This window comes from Cynocephalus volans, chromosome X (genome assembly GCF_027409185.1).
Source record: "Cynocephalus volans isolate mCynVol1 chromosome X, mCynVol1.pri, whole genome shotgun sequence".
NCBI lineage: Eukaryota > Metazoa > Chordata > Mammalia > Dermoptera > Cynocephalidae > Cynocephalus > Cynocephalus volans.
In genome coordinates this window covers 83,160,727-83,178,189 of record NC_084478.1, presented here as the reverse complement: position 1 = coordinate 83,178,189, position 17,463 = coordinate 83,160,727, and positions in this window count along the sequence as shown.

Genomic DNA, 17,463 nt, shown 5'->3' with positions numbered 1-17,463 from the left:
CTTTACTGAAGTAGTGTATCACCTCAGAGTTGTTTTATAGAGTTTTTAGGCTTTTCTATATATAAGATCATGTCATCTGCAAACAGGGATGATTTGATTTCGTCTTTTCCAATTTGGATGCCCCTTACTTCTTTCTCTTGCCTGATTGTTCTGGCTAGTACTTCCAATACTATGTTAAATAGGAGTGGTGAGAGTCAGCATCCTTGTCTTGTTCCCATTCTTAAGGGAAAAGTGTTCAGCTTATCCCCATTCAGGATGATATTGGCAATGGGTTTGTCATATATGTCTTTTACTGTGTTCAGATACTTTCCTTCTATACCTAATTTGCTGAGAGCCTTTATCCGAAAGGAGGCTGAATTTTGTGAAGTGCTTTTTCTGTGTCTATTAAGATAATCGTATAGTTTTTGTCCTTGATTTTCCTGATAAGGTGTATCACATTTATTGACTTGCATGTGTTGAGCCATCCTTGCATCCCTGGGATGAATCCCACTTGATCGTGGTGTATAATTTTTTTGATGTGTTGCTATATTCTATTAGCTAATATTTTCTTGAGGATTTTTGTGTCTATGTTCATCGAAGATATTGGCCTTTGTTTTTCTTTTCTTGTTGTATCTTTGGTTTTGGTATCAGGGTGATGCTGACCTCATAGAACAGGTTTGGGAGAATGGTCTCTGTTTCAATTTTTTGGAATAGCTTGAAGCAGATTGGTATTAATTCCTCTTTAAAGGTTTGGTAGAATTGAGCAATAAAGTCATCTGGTCCTGGGCTTTTCTTTGATGGAAGACTGCTGATTACTGCTTCAATCTAGTTGCTTGTTATTGATCTGTTCAGCTTTTCTATTTCTTCTTGGTTCACTCTTGGTAGTTTATATGTGTAAGAAATTTATTTATTTCCCCCAGGTTTTCAAATTTGCTGGTGTATAGTTGCTTATAATAGTCTATGATGATTCTTTGTATTTCATTGGTATCAGTTGTAATGTCTTCTTTTACATTTCTAATTTTTGTTATTTGGGTCTTTTCTCTCTCTCTCTCTCTCTCTCTCTTTTGTTATCCTAGCTAATGGTTTATCTATTTTGTTTATCTTCTCAAGAAACCAACATTTGTTTCATTGATCTTTTGTATTGTTTTTCAAGTTTCTATTTCATTTAGTTCTGCTCTGATCTTAATTATTTCTTTCCATTTACTAATTTTGAGATTGGATTGTTCTTGTTTTTCTAGTTCTTTGAGGTGTGGGATTAGTTTGTTTATAGAAAATTTTTCTGTTCTTTCGATATAAGCATTTATTGCAATAAACTTCCCTCTTAATACTGCTTTTGCAGCATCTAACAGGTTTTGGTATGATGTGTCTTTGTTTTCATTAGTTTTGAGGAATTTTTTGATTTCTTGTTTAATTTCTTCTTGGACCCATATGTCATTAAGGAGCATGTTGTTTAATTTCCATGTGTTTGCAGAGTTTCCAGAGTTTCACTTGTTAATGATTTCTAGTTTTAATCTGTTGTGGTCTAGGAAGATACTTGAAATGATTTTAATTTTTAAAGATTTGTTGGGGCTTGATTTGTGACCTAACATGTGGTCTGTCCTGAAGAATGTTCCATGTGCTGATGAGAAATATGTGTATTCTTTAGTTGTTGGATGAAATGCTCTGTAGATATTTGCCAGGTCCAATTAGTCTAAAGAGTGGTTTAAATCCTGTGTTTCTCTGTTGATTCATTGCCTACATATGTCCAATGTTGTGAGAGGGGTATTCAGGTCCCCAACTATTACTGTATTTGGGTCTATCTGTTTCTTTAGGTCTAATAATGTTTGCCATATATATCTGGGTGCTCTGATGTTGGGTGTATATATATCTACTTGCTTGTTAGATCCCTTTATCATTATATAATGGCCTTCTTTGTCTCTTTTTATGGTTTTTGGTTTAAAGTCTGTTTTATCCAATATAAGGATAGCTAATCCTGCTCAATTTTGATTTCCATTTGCATGGTATGTCTTTTTCCATCCCTTCACTCTTAGTCTGTGTGTCTTTACTGGTGAGGTGAGTCTTGTAGACAGCATATAGTTGGGTCTAGCTTTTTATTTTTTATTTTTGTTAAAACTTTCATTTATTCATTTATTTTTTTCATCAGCACAAAAAATTATCATTTCTTTGTGATGAGAACATTTAAAGCTCCTCTCTTCTAGCCATTTGAAAACATGCAGTGAATTATTTATTTAATAAATTAAATGTTAATTATAGATGCCTAGCTCAACTGCACACCTATAGAACTACTAAATCACTATTTTTGTCTTTGTAAACATTATAAAGCAAGTTTCTTGGTGCTATCTTAAGATGTGAAATCCAAAACAAAATAATCAACCATATATATTTGTACCTCAAAACTTCTACCTAATCTTTTTTTCTTTTCTTAATTTTACATGCAGTTGATGAGGAACCAATTTAACTCAAAAATTAATATCCTTAATGAAAAAAAGAATTCTTAAAAATGAATTAGAAAAATGTAAGCAGAAACTTGCTGAAGGACATGAGCAGATAAGTTACACACCCCATAGAAACACTTGTGTCTAATAAGTACACTCTAAGCTGTTTTTGTGGGGGCTGGGAAGGGGGATGGGGCTATGCCCCTTGGCCCCCCATCTCAGGGTTCCAGGAGGTTTGGTTTGGGGGCTTTGGTTCCGGCTCCATGGTTCAACAGCTCCCTCTGTTATCTCAGGGTCCTAGGGGCAAATGGCACTGGCTCCCCATGGTTGCCTGGCCTGGTTGCATGGGTGGTAGTGAGCAGTGCTGAGGCTCAGCGGCTCCCTCTTGTCATCTCTGGGCACCGGGGGTGAATAGCCAAGTATAACTTTTTAATCCAAACAGCCAGTATGTGTCTTTTGAGTGGGAAATTTAATCCATTTACATTTAAGGTCATTACTGAAAGATGTTGTCTTACTTCTGGCATTTTATCAATTTTCATTTGGATGTTTTTAATATCTTTTCTTTCTTTCTTTCCCATTTGTTGTTTGTCTTTGGTGCTTTTTGGTTCTTGGAGGTGGCAAGATACAGTTTCTTTCTCTTTCTCATTTGCATTTTTGTTCTACTAGTGGGTTTTGTTCCTTCTCGTGTATTTGTGGTAGTGATTATCATTTTTTGTATTCCAGATGCAGGACTCCCTTGAGAATTTCTTGTAGGGCTGGTCATGTGGTGTTTTTGTTTGTTTGGGAAATACACTATTTCTCCTTCATTTCTGAAGGATAACCTTGGTGGCTATAGCATTCTTGGCTGGCAGCTTGTTTCTTTTACTATTTTGAATATATCATCCCATTTTCTTCTGGCCTGTAGAGTTTCTGTTGAGAAGTCTGCTGTTAATCTGATGAGGACTCTTTTATAGATTACTTGATGCTTTTCTCTTCCTGCCTTTAAGATTCTCACTCTGTTTTGAGCTTTGCCAGTTTAACTATAACGTGCCTCAGAGCAGACCATTTTGGGTTTAATCTCTTTGGGGATCTTTGAGCCTACTGAATTGGAAGGTTTGTGTCTCTCCCTATACCTGGGAAGTTTTCCACTATTATTTTGTTGAATATGTTCTCAATGTCTTTTCCATTCTCCTCCCTTTCAGGAATACCCATGATTCTGATGTTTGTGCTCTTAAGGTTGTCTGCTATCTCTCTCAGATTTTCTTCCTTTTTCAGAAAAACTTTTTTCTTATTTTTTTGTCTGCCTTAGTGTTTTTGAAGAGACTGTCTTCAAGATCAGAAATTCTTTCTTTTGCTTTTTCTAGCCTGTTTCTCAAGCTCTCTGTTGTGTTTTTTATTTCATTGAAAGACTCCTTCAGTTCCATGAGTTCTGCTACATTCTTTTTTAAAGTATTAATCTCTTTGTAAATTTTCCCTTTCATATTCTGGATAGTTTTGCTGAGTTTGTTGTGTCATCTAACTGCTTCTTGTATCTCACTGAGTTTCCTTAAGATTTTTTTTCAGAATTCCTTTTCAGTCATTTCAAGGGTTTCCTGCTCTGTGGGGTGTGGCACTTGAGAGTTATTATATTCCTTTGGTGGACTCATATTTTCTTGTTTTTTCATATTTCTAGTATCTTTATGTCAATGTCTGGTCATATAGTATAGCAGCTGCTTCTGTTACTCTTTTTCCCTGGACTCTGCCAATGACTCTCCTTGTGTGAATGTAGTTGAGTGGTTGGCGTTCCACTGCACAGTGGCAATGGCTGCTGTGGCTGCTGCTATGGAAGCATGCTGCCCTTGTGGCAGTGGGAATTGTGGAGGTGGCTTTGGTGGGCTACTCACATGGCAGCGGTGGCTCTGGCACCAGCAGGCTGTTTGCATGATGATGGTGGCTTCCTGGTGGCACTGGTGGTGCCATCAACTACAGTAATGGAGGGTGTAGCAGCTTCCCACTTGGTTACGGTGTCCACAGCAGTGGCCCATACAGCTACAGTGTCTGCAGTGGCATCAGGGCAACTTCCTGACAGTGATGTAGGTGCCAGTGTGTGAAACTGCCTCCCTAGCATCTGTGGTGTCCTTGGTAGCAGTGGGGTTTCCTTGTGAGGGCAGCAGCAGCCCCTTTGGCTGTAACTGCCTCCCTTATGTCTGCAGTGTTCACAGCAGCAATGGGGTTACCTCATGGGGTGGCAGGGGCACCAGTGGCTGCAACAGCCTCCACTGTATCTATGGTGTCTTCAATGGCAGCAAGGTTACCTCATGGGGGTGTCAGTGGTGCTGGCAGCTGCAACTGCTTCCCTCATGTTTGTGTTCGTGGATTGGAAGAATTAATAGATAACCGGTGGCAGCATGGTTATCTTGTGGTGGTGGCAATGATGCTGTCATCTGCAGCCCTCTCCCTCATGTCTACAGTGTTCTTGGTAGCAGCAGGGTTACCTCATGGGGGTGACAGCAGCACCAGCAGCTGCAATTGCCTCCCTTGCATCTGTAGTGTCCTTGGCAGCAGCATGGCTAACTCACGGTGGCGGCAATGGTGGTGGTACTTGCAGCCACCTCCGTCATATCTGAAGAGTCCGTAGCTGCAGTGACAGGCACCCTGCAGGTCTGCTGCTCTGTGGGTAGCTTCTCTACAATGGGTCATGGTTCGGGGACTAGACAATGGCTCCCAACTGTGGCAGGGGCAGTGGTGGGCCTATTTCAATGTTATTCTGTGGGAAGAATGTGCCCTGGGCACCTCTAATCTGTTATCTTTTCAGAAGTGCCTGTATTACCTTTTAATTCTATTTTTCAGTGAATTTTTGAAGTACCCTCATGTTTGTATGTGTGCACTCGTGTGTGTGTATAGGTTGTATATATAAATATATACATGTATATATGTGTGTATGTGTGTGTGTGTGTGTGTGTATATATATATATATATCACAATTTCTTTACTCATTCATTTGTTGATAGACACTTAGGTTGATTCCATATTTTGGTTATTGTAAATAATGCTGCAGTGAAGTGGGAGGGCAGATATCTCCTCAAGGTACTGATTTCATTTCTTTTGGATATTTACCCAGAAGAGGAATTGCTAGATCATATGGCAGTTCTATTTTTAAGTTTTTGGAGAACCTTTATACTGTTTTCCATAATGGCTGTATCTCATTTACATTCACCCCAATAATGGACAAAGGTTTAATTTTCTCCACACCCTCACCAACACTTGTCATCTTTTTTTTTCATAATAGCCATCCTAACAGGTGTGAGGTGATATCTAATTGTGGTTTTAATTTTCATTTTCTTGATGATTAGTGATATTGAGTCCTTTTCACATACCTGTTGGACATCCATTTTTTAATTGGGTTATTTAATTATTTTTGCTATTGAGTTGTATGAGTTCTCTATATATTTGGATATTAACTCCTTATCAGATATGTGAATTCCAAATATTTTCTCCCATTACATAGGTTGTCTTTTCATTTTGTTGATTGTGTCCTCTGCTGTGCCAAAGCAGTTTGATGTAGAACAACTTGTTTATTTTTGCTTTTGTTGCCTGTGCTTTTGGTGTCATATCCAAAAAATCCTTGCCAAGACCAATGTCAAGAAAATTTCCTCCTATGTTTTCTTCTAGGAGTTTTATGGTTTCAGGTCTTACATTTAAGTCTTTAATCCATTTCTAGTTACTTTTGTGTGTATGGTGTAAGACAAGGGTCTGATTTCGTTCTTTTTCATGTAGATATCCAGCTTTCCCAACACCATTTATTGAAGAGATTATCTGCTATGATCTGAATGTGTGTTCCCTCCAAAGCTCATATGGGAGCTTAATCCCCCATGTGGCAGTGTTGAAAGGTGGGGCCTTTGAGAGTTGATTGGATCATGAGGGCTATGCCCTCATGAATGGATTAATCCATTCATGGATTAATGGGTTAATGGATGAGTGTATTACCACAGGAGGGGCAAGGGTGGCTTTATAAGGAGAGCAAGTGAGCATGCTAATGCACACTCTTGACCTGTTACCATGTGATATCCTTGGTTGCCTCAGGACTCTGCAGAACCTCCACCAAGACAAAGGTCCTCACCAGATATATCCTTCAACCTTGGACTTCTCAGCCTCCAAAACTGACTGTAAGAAAGAGATTTCATTAATTTATAAGTTATTCAGTTTCAGGTATTCTGTTATAAGTGACAAAAAATGAATTAATACACTATTCTTTCCCCATTGTGTGTTCTTGATACCCTTGTCAAAGATTAGTTGACTACATATGTGTGTGTTTTTTCTGGGCTCTTTGTTCTGTTATATTGGTCTATATGTCTGCTTTTATGCTAGTGCCATACTGTTTTAATTACTATAGCTTTGTAGTATAATTTAAATCAGTAAATGGGATTTGTTTTTCTTTCCAGCTTTGTTCTTCTTTTTTACAATTGCTTTGGCTATCAATATTTTTTGTGGTTCCATATAAATTTTAGGATTTTTTTTCCATTTCTGTGAAAAATTTCATTGAAAATTCAATAGGGATTGCACTGAATCTGTAGATTGATCTGAATAGTATAGACATTTTAACAATATTAATTCTTCCAATCCATGAACACAAATATCTTTTCACTTATTTGTGTCTTCTTCAGTTTCTCTCACCAATGTTTTATAGTTTTTAGTGTACAGTTTTTACCTCTTTGGTTAAATTTATTTGCAAGTATTTTATTCTTTTTCATGATATTGTAAATGGGATTGTTTTCTTAATTTCTGAGGTATTTTTTAGTGTGCTTAGCCAGGAGGCTTTTGGAGGAGGGAGTGGGGTAAGCGTGACAGAGAACTGAGTTTAGAAAGCTTTGACATCAGTGATTAACCATCAAACATATGTAAACACAAAGAGAATACTACAATGAACCCCACCACCCAGTTTCAGCAATTAACAAGTCATAACTAATCTTACTTCTTTTATATCTCCAATCATCCTCTTCATCCCCCCATCCCAGCCCAACTCTTGGTTTATTTTGAAGTAAATTCCAGACATTTTATCATTTTATCTGTAAATATTTTGGTGTGCATTCATATGTATCTCTAAAAAGCAAGGGTTTTCCCTTTAAAACATACTACCATACAACCATTACCCATACACCTCAAAATTAACGATAATTGCAATAATTTTAAAAGGCAAGCTATGAGCTAGAGGTAAGGCTTGTTTCTTCCATGAATGGAATTTGGAACAGTATCAAATAGAATTATATGATCCTGGCCTCTTTAGGAACTTTGGAGAATTAGCAAAAGTTTTTACTTAGGACATAATATCCAAATCTTTAAGTCCCTACACATCCCTGATTTAACCAGAATCCATAATAAATCTGTGAAAACTGGCCTATGAGTGGTATATTGTACACTAAACAAATAGTCTAAGATTCATCAACATAACAAGACTTGCATTCATTAAGTAGTAGACTGCCTGGAAGAAAGCCAGGGGTTTTTAGTTTTAGATCTAAGGAGTAGATATCATGCATAGCAGAGGAAAATAAGAAAACATTATTTTTTTGATAGGGTTTTTTTCCAGTTTGAGAGAGTGCCTCACTGCATCTTTGATGCCTAGCCACCCTTTCAACAGTGGATGGAGAGGGTTGGCTTTTGTAGGGGAGTAAAAATTTCTTTTTCCCTTTACCCTTCTAAGTTCCTGGCTGGGGAATTGACTGACCAAAGAGAGATCAATGAGAGAAAAACAAATACAGAAGTTTGTTGATGTGTGCATTGCACATACACACAGGATCACTCAAAGATGAGCAACTCAAAGGAGGGGTTGTAATTTGGGGTTTATATACCTAATTTCATAGGATAAAGGGAGCAAGGAGAAAGGGAAGTTACTAAAAACAAATGACTTTTTGGAAAGATAAATGGGTTCTTAGGAGAGTAGAAGAGAGATATGATAATCTTGTGACAATATCTATGTGGGTATGGCACTTACTCCTTGCCTTTGAGAAGATCTGGGGAGAGGATTTATGACAATTGAGTTCTTTTGAGAGTTCCTGCTTTAAAGTAGATAATGGATTCCAAGAATTCAAATGCCTTTGGCTCAAAATAATTCATATGCTAAGGATCTTCTTCACTTACATCCCCTTGTTACTACAGAACAGGCTATGTTATTGTACAGTAACAAATAATTCCAAATCTCAGTATCATAGCATAACAAAAGTTTATTTCTTGCTCATGCTCTACTAAGGGAAATGTTTGCCAAGGGGCTTTGTTTTTTGTAGACACTCAGGGTTGATGGAGTCTTCATCTATACATGTACTTCAATGATCACCACAGAAGTGGTGATAAGGGATTGAGGAGAAGGACCTTTTTCTACATCTGAATATTGCCATCTACATGTTATATCTGTAATGGTAACAGTAATTATGAGATTATGATTAGAGTTAGTTTTAGAATACAATACAGTAAGGATAGCGTAGCAGAAACATGGAAAGTATTTGGGTTGTTGATGATATCATTAGCCACTTTATCAAGCAATTCTGACATTATCTTATCTCTGAAGTTCTTGATAAGTGAGATAATAAATTTCCCCATCATTTAAGGTATTCAGTTTGGTCTTCTGCTATTTGCAGCTGAAATCATCTGAACTGATACAAAGGGTAATAGAAATTAATCCATTCCATGCTATTATTTGTTGTTGTTGGTGGTGGTAGTACTTGCTGGGAGTCACCCAAAGAAGAATTAAGGCCTGTGTGTATTTTTGAGAGAATGAGGGAGAAATGTGTGGTGTGGAGCTTGATGAACAATCACAAGAGCAACACTTTCTTTTACTTAAGGTGTCTGGAATCATTAACTACATAAAAAAAGTTCCTGGGAAGTTGCTGAGGAGTGAGACCTGTGAATGCAGATCTACAAGCTTATTTTTAATACAAAAGCATTAAAATAAAAATCCTCATTCTTTACAGGGATGACCAGCATCCTGTTTGGTATAGCAAATTCCATTGAGAGTTACTGCTTAGTTTCAGAAGCCACCTTGGAAATCCCCCAAAATTGGTCTTGGACATGAGAACAAATATCATTGATATTATCCACACCATTACTGAGGGCATGTGTTGTCAGAAGTTGTGATCATCCTCAGTTGAGTGCTAGCCCAGGAACAAGGAAAGAGGCCTTTGAAACCTGGCATGGGCTTACTCACAGAAATGCTGCTAGAATGACATGTATCAGAGGCAGAAAAAATTATAGAGATGGTTGAAAAGCTTTAGAGGCAGGGCTGGCTACATAATTTGTGGGGCCCAGTGCAAAATCAAAATGAGAGGCCCATTGTTCAAAATTATTAAGAATTCCAGATGTCCGTGAAAATTGCAGAATAAGCTCCAAAGGACCATCTCTCCTCAGAAACACTAAAAGAAAAATGAGCAAAACTGTCTGAATCAATTTTGTCGGAACTCTGGAAAATAGTCAAAGCTTTACAGCAACCAAGTGATCTTAGCGAATCAAGAAAAATGTGGTAGAACTTTGTGAAGTTTTATCTTATCCTTCCCCCAAACCCTTCCTATGTGCACTGGCAGTCATAAAGATTGCAGCCTGTGTTCCTGTTGTGGGAACCTGGTTCCAGACAGAGCAGAGCAGACCCTGCTGCCAAGGAATTGTGTTTGCCTCTTTTGACCGGTCAGGGGTATTGTGAAGAACTGACACATGGCACTTGCCTTTATTTCACCAAACTCAGAACACCCTTAGGGTGGAAAAGTGGTTAAATGGAGGGCGTTTCTGGAAAACACTGAAAGATAAACAAGTTACTGCTACCTGGGGCAAAAGATTACAGTTTAGGCAAGCAATAGACATGCTAAAAGTCTGGGAGGAACAGCAGGGGGAGAAAGTTACTTTGGGAAATAAGGGCTTTGCAAAGTTGCTACATATACAAGGGTACTTCAAAAAGTTCAAGGGAAAAAAAGTTCAAGGAACATGGAATTACAGACACCATAAATCTTTCCATGAACTTTTTTGAGGACCCCTGGTAATGGGGAACATAGAAAACTATGTTTATGCCCAAGGCAAGTCACATTATATTAGTTTGTCTCTGTTGCTTATAACAGAATACCTGAAACTGGGTAATTTATAAAGAAATGAAATGCATTTCTTCCAGTTTTGGAGTCTGGGAAGTCCAAGGTCCAGGCAACACAGTAGGTGAAGGACTTCTTGGTGGAAACTCTCTACAGGGTCCCTTGGAACCAGGGTGTCACATAGCAAGAATGCGCTGAGCAAGAGCACTAATCTTCTCACTTGCTCTCCTTTTAAAGCCATCAGAACCATACCCATTACTCCATGAATGGAGGGCACAGTCCTCACAATCTAATCACCTCTTAAAGCTTCCAACCTCAAGTACTGTAATTGGATTTTCCACCCTCTTTGCACTCTTATAATGGGGGTCAAGTTTCCAACACATGAGCTTTTGAGGGACACATTTAATTGATAGCATGCATGCTCAGAAAAAATCTAAGAAGACCCTGAGATTTTACTTCCTGCTGATCTTTAGGCTCAGTGCAAGCAGGAAATAAAGACTAAACCAGAGTTGTAAACCAACTGCCGAAGCATTGAAGGAGTGCCCCAATACAAAACCAATTTACAAAAACTAGGCTAGATTTTCTCTCTCTTTCTTTCTTTGAGTCTGGGATTTACTTGTTTGTTTATTTATTTATTCACTATTGTGGTAAAAAATGCATAATGTAAAATTTTCTATCTTAACTGTTGGAGAGTGAGCAGGACTGAAGCCATTTTGGGACCTAAAAGTGCCTGGACTGTGGGGGGTGGGGTAGGGCGGGTTTTAAAAAGGACGTTTTTTTCTCTCCACTCTTTCTTCCCATCCCCTGACTTTCCTATCTTGCTTGCTAAATAGGAAAACAAGGCTGAGAAGCTAATTAATACTTTGCAAAGCTGACAGTTCTTTCTTTGAGATTTATAGAGTTTGAGAAATGATCAAGGCCAAATGACTGGAAGCTGACCTTGGGTGCCAGCCAAGTCAACCAGAGCTCAACAAAGCGAAACTACACAAAAGACCTTGCAGAAGAGTTGATTCTACTCTGGAGCAAGTCAAAATCTTGCAGGGTCCTGAGATAATAGCAAAGATGAGAACAGAAACCAAACAAGGCCTTGGCAAGAACTTGTACCTGACTCATAGACATGGACCCCCTCATAGCTCACGTCTCCTTCTTTCCTGCTTTTTACTTCCCATGTTCCATTCCTTCAACCCCTCCATTAAAAAAACCCCAGTAAATCTAAATCTTTGAGATCCTTCAGCTAAATACATCTGCTTTTCTAACACCAACCATTTGACTTCTGAGTCTTTTTTTCTTTCCTTCTCAAGGGGGCGGGCAGCCGGACCTGAGTTTGGTAACATAACCACTATTAAGTGTATAGTTTACTTGTATTAAATATATTCATATTTGTATTAGTCTGATTCCATTACTTATAACAAAATACTTGGAACTGGGTGATTCATAAAGAAAATGAAATTTATTGCGTACAGATTCTGAGGATGGGAAGTCCAAAGTCCATCTGCTCGTGGCGACAGTGACCCAGGGGTCTCACATTGCAAGATGGTGGAAGCAGAGAGAGCAAAGAGAGCAAAAGGCAGACTCTCATCTTTTAAAGCCCTCAGAACCACACCCCTGACCACCATTTTTTATCAATTCACTACAGCATGGTCCTACAATCCAATAACTTCTTCAAGGCTCCACCTTTCAGTTAACATAATAGGATCTCCTACTCTCTTAACAGGCACATTGGGGGTTAAGTTTCTAATACATAAAACTTGGGGGACACAATTCAAGCTTCAGGGAGTTTTGGGAAGACATAATTCAATCCACTACAATATTGTTGTGTGACAGATCTCCAGAAGTTTTTCACCTTGCAAAACCAAAATTCTACACCCATTAAATGATAACTTCTCATTTGTGCCTCCCCAGCCCCTGTCAGCCACCATTATACTTTCTGTTTCTATGTATTAGAGTACTCTGCATACCTCATATAAGTGGAATCACACAGTATGTGTCTTTTTCTGACTGACTTATTTCACTTTGCATAATGTCCTCAAAGTTTATCCATGTTGTAGCATGTGTCAGTTTCCTTCCTTTTCAAGGCTGTATAATATTCTCTTTTATGTATATGCCTCATTCTGTTGATCATTCCTCCATCAGTGGACACTTAGGATGATTCCACCTCTTGGCTATTGTGAATAATGCTGCTATAAATATGGGTGTACAAATATCTCTTCAGGACTCTGCTTTCAATTCTTTTGTATATATACCCAGAAGTGAACTTGCTGGATCATATGGTAATTCCATTTTTAATTTTTTGAGTAACTCACATGCTATATTTTTATTTTATTATTGAAAGGTTTTCATTTTCATCCTCAAAGCCCAGAAAATCACTATCTCTAGATCATGAAGATTCTTCATCACCGTTGTCATATAAAGAATTTTCTTCATTTTAGGAATTCACTGCATTAAAAATTGAGTCATCAGTACCCTCAAACAATACCTCATTCTCATCTCTAGAGTCAATGACATTGTTATTTTCGCAATATCACAAACCATTTTCACTGCATTTCCTACATCTATGACCTAGTATCTGGAATTATTTTTCCACTTCCTAAAGAACACCCTTTAGAATTTCCTTTAGTTACAATCTTCAGATGGCAAAGTCTCTCAGTTTTTGTTTCACAGAAATGTCATTTTCTACTTTGTTTTCTTGCCCAATCACTTAATTACTTTTTATCCATTCTTCTATTATGAAAATTTTCAAACACAAAATAGTTGAAAGAATAGTACAATGTATTCTATGTACACACTATCTAGATTCAACAATTGCTAATAGTTGTCTTATTTTGTGTGTGTGTGTGTGTACTTAAAAACCCTAGTTCTGGTTGGGGGGAGTTGTTTACTGAGTGTAGAGTTTCAGTTTTACAAGATGAAAAAGTTTTTGAGGTCTGTTGCACAACAATATGAATATAATTAACACACTGAACTGTACACTCAAAAATGGTTAAATGGTAAATTTATGGTTTTTTTTTTTTTTTCAACCACAATTTAAAAAAATACCCTAGGGATTTTTTTCTGTAGATATCTAGGGGCACAACATAGTAAATACATGACTCTACTGATATATGGTATGAAGAAAAAGTGGAAAAAGCCATGATCCTGGCCCAGTCATCTCATCAATCACAAAGCTGGGTTTTCCAACATAGTGCCAGATGGTCTGACTTGTATTCTACTATGAAAATAGTGGCCTAATGCCTTGAGTCATCTGCATTTCAAATGTAGCAGGGGTCTAATAGGCTATAATGGGAGGGGATGCTTTACTTCTGGTTCACTCTCACCCCCAGGGTGCAGCTTTTTGGAATCTGTGCTACTCCCGGCTGTGTTCGCCCTCAAAACTATTCTTTCACTTTCCCTGGCTTTCAGCCTCTTGGAGGAAAGACTCCATGGTGGGTAGGAAGATAGAAGTCAGGTCATCACTCCCCTCCTTCTCTACTTAGGTAGCTTCTCTGGAAGTGGTTCCATTTTCTTTTTGGCTCCAGCTAAACAGGACTGCCACAGTTCTAGCTTCCATTGGGTGATACCTAAGCTCCAGTGACATTGTGTCTTACCTCTGTTGGGGCTCAGAAAATAAAGCCACAAAATACGGCACTTTGACATGCTGAACTAAAGAAGCAGCCTCAAAGTCTCCCTCTGACCTTGCCCTGCCTACAGATCTCTCTGATCCTCTTTCTTTCCTGAAGCACTGAGAGGGACTATCTCTGGAATTTCCTTATCTAAGAAAGCTTCTTTCCAAAAGAAAGCAATTGTCTTAAGACCCTCTCTCTCGGAATGTCATCAAATAACCAGAAAAGATTAACCACTGGAAAAGACACTGAGAGTCCTCACCAAGCCCAGACAGAATTTTCATCTATTCTTCTGAAGACAGCTCAGGGAGATTACCCGGGAGGCTTCATCTGCATAATAAGACAGCCTTTGTCCACAATAAAGTTCTGCACTTCACCTTCCTGCCACCTCCCCCAGAGCTCAGAGGAGCTTCATGCCAGGCCATTGTTTTTTTGTGTTCATTCGTTTCCCCTGAAAATCATTTATTCTTATATCTACTCTCCCTAATGAAGAGATTACTTAAGTGTCAACCATCTAGCCTTTTCTTTGAATTTTCAAATTTTGTATGAAAATTTGAAAATGTCCCATGCACATGTATGTGTGTAATACATTTGTAATGTTTTTCTCTCAACCCATCTTTTGTTGTAGGGGTGTCAGCCATGTACTCTTTATGATGGGGAGAAAAGGGATCACCCCCTTTTTTTTAACCTATGCCTCTGTCTCTCCAACCCAGAAGTGATTGTGGCATCCCGCTCCTATTAATCCGGCATGACATTTGGATTTTTCAGGTCCTTTGTCACCTGTGTGACCAGTTCCCTGCAATACATTCCTTCTGCTGTAAATGTAAGAAGTAGTTTCGGCCTTCATGGTTAAATCTGAAAGGTAGCAGAATATGCCACTTCAAAATATGTCACTTTGGTATAAGCATTATTTTGAGCTGAAGGCAATTGAAGAGAAAAAGACCCAATAAAAGCTCTCTGCCTTCCCCCTATTTGTCTAAAAGCAGAACATAAATTTGTATAGGTGTCCCCACTCCCCTCTCTACCAGGAAAGACAGAAGTTAATCACCAGAGACATCTCTAGACCCTGAGATGGCAACAAAGGAATCTATATAACAAAGCTTGCTAAAACTAGCCCTCATCTACAATCATTTTCCCTATATATTTGCCTTCCCACTATTTGTCACCCCTAGAAACTCAAAGTCCTTTTCCTTTGTCTTGTCACTTCTCTAAAAATTCTTTTGTTAAGATGCTGTGTAAGCCATAAGTTCTAACCACTCCTTTGAGTCATTCATCACTGGGTGCTCCCATGTATATGTGCAAAGTACACGTTAATAAACTTTTGTTTATTTTTCTCTTGTTACTTTGTTTTTGTCAGTCTAAATTACAGGACCCCAGCCAATGAACCTAAGATGGATAAAGGAGATATAGTTCTTCCTCCCTTACAAATCCAACATAAATGGGCTGTAGTTTACCAGGGTTCTCACCCTCAGTGTGCCCTGAACTCCTTTTGTCCTCCTAACCTCAAAAGGTACAGTCCAGCCCCTCAGGTACTTCTTTGCATTGGCAAATGTAAGCAGAACAGAAGTAAATCTGAGTGACAGACCCAATAAATAAATAAAATTTATTTATTTTGGTGGCTGGCCAGTATTGGGATCCAAATTCGTGAACTTGGTGTTATAAGGTTGTGCTCTAACCAACTGAGCTTTTTCTTCCCTATATAAAAATGACCGGTAAGGGGATCTTAACGCTTGGCTTGGTGTTGCCAGCACCACGCTCAGCCAGTGAGAGAACTGGCCATCCCTATAGAGGTATCCGAACCCATGGCCTTGGTGTTATCAGCACCACACACTCCCGAGTGAGCCACAGGCCCGGCCCTAAACAGTCTACTTTAATAATAGCAGCTACTGTCTGTTGATTGTTTACCATGTACCAAACAATTGACATAAAATGTCTCAAGTAAATTTTCTAACTACGCTTTGAGATATTGTTATGTATTTTACAGATGAGAACATGGTCTCACAGGGATTTGAGACTTGCCTAAGGTCACACCCTAGATCAAGAGTTTCAGTCCAGGTCTGTATGATTCCAAAGTCTTTTAAAATTATGATATATTGCCTCTCTAGCACTGGCTCTTTTTTCACATACCCTTTCACATTTCTAATTTATATATTTACTCTTTCCTTCTCTTTAAAAAATTGCACCTGCCTGAGGTTTTTCTATTTTAAATATATTTTAGGAAGCAACTTTTCAAAGAAGCAATTTTCTTTTTATTTATCAATTCTGTTTTTGTCTGCTAATTCACTTATGGATGTTTCTGTTTTTAAAATTAATTTTAATTTTTTGTTTAAATCTTTTTTTATTTCTCTAATTTATGTAGTTTTGGTTTTTTTTTTTTTTTTTTTTTTGGTAGTTCTTTTAAAATCTTCTTGAATTATAATGTAATAAAACATTTGTCTGCTAAATACTATTTTTTGGATGGATTCCAGAAGTCATGATATACAATATTGTTTTCATCTTCTAAATTGTTGGCAGAGGTTGGGTTCCGGAGTTCTGGTCAAGATGGCAGAATAGACAGTCCCCAGCATCACTCTCTCCCACAAATCAGCCAATTTACAACTATAAAAATGTAACAACAGCCAAGCTGGGGCTGCTAGAGCTCAGGGGAAGAGAAGGAGAGACCTAAGGTGTTCATGAAGGCAGAAAAGCTACGATGAGAGAAAGAAAAAACTGCTCAGAGCATTTCATGCTGCAGCCACTTTAAGGCTGGAGCTGCTGAGCACATGGAGCAGGAGCCAGCAGAAGCCACAGCTGGGCCCTTAGGATGGAGTTTCTTGGAGGCAGCAGGGGAGAAGAGGGCCTTGGTGGCCCCCAGGACAGCAAGACCACTAATAGGGTTCCCATGGACCCACACAGGAGTGAGGGGCCAGAACAACTGAGAAAAGGAGCCACTCAGAGGCCGGTGAGTCATCGGAAGGGACCAGCGCACGGCCCATCCCATGGGAAGTGTTTGCAGCATGGGTGGTGGTGGAGATGGGCCCACCAGGGGAACACTGGGACACAGCAAGGTCAGTCAATCCACCCCTCAATCAGCGCAGGACCACTCAGAGGACACTGCAGGAAGACAGAATTGCATGGGGTGCAGTTTGATGAAAAGACTCAGGCCCAAATCAGAGTTTCTACACAACCCAGGTGCACCGGGTCTCTGGAGAGCCGGAAATACCTATAAGGTCAGCCACCAAACCCTGAGCTGCACAAAAAGCCTTCCCTAGGGAATCAGCAGCAAAGCAGCAATTTAGCTCAACCACAGAGCTCAAGTACTGGTTCCCATACGAAGTCCCCCCATTTTAGAAGTAAGCAAAGGACAAAAAATTAGTTCCAGCCAAGGCACACCACCAGCACCTTGGGGCCCACCAGCACCTCCTGAGGCTGGAGCCAGGGACCGGACTCCTC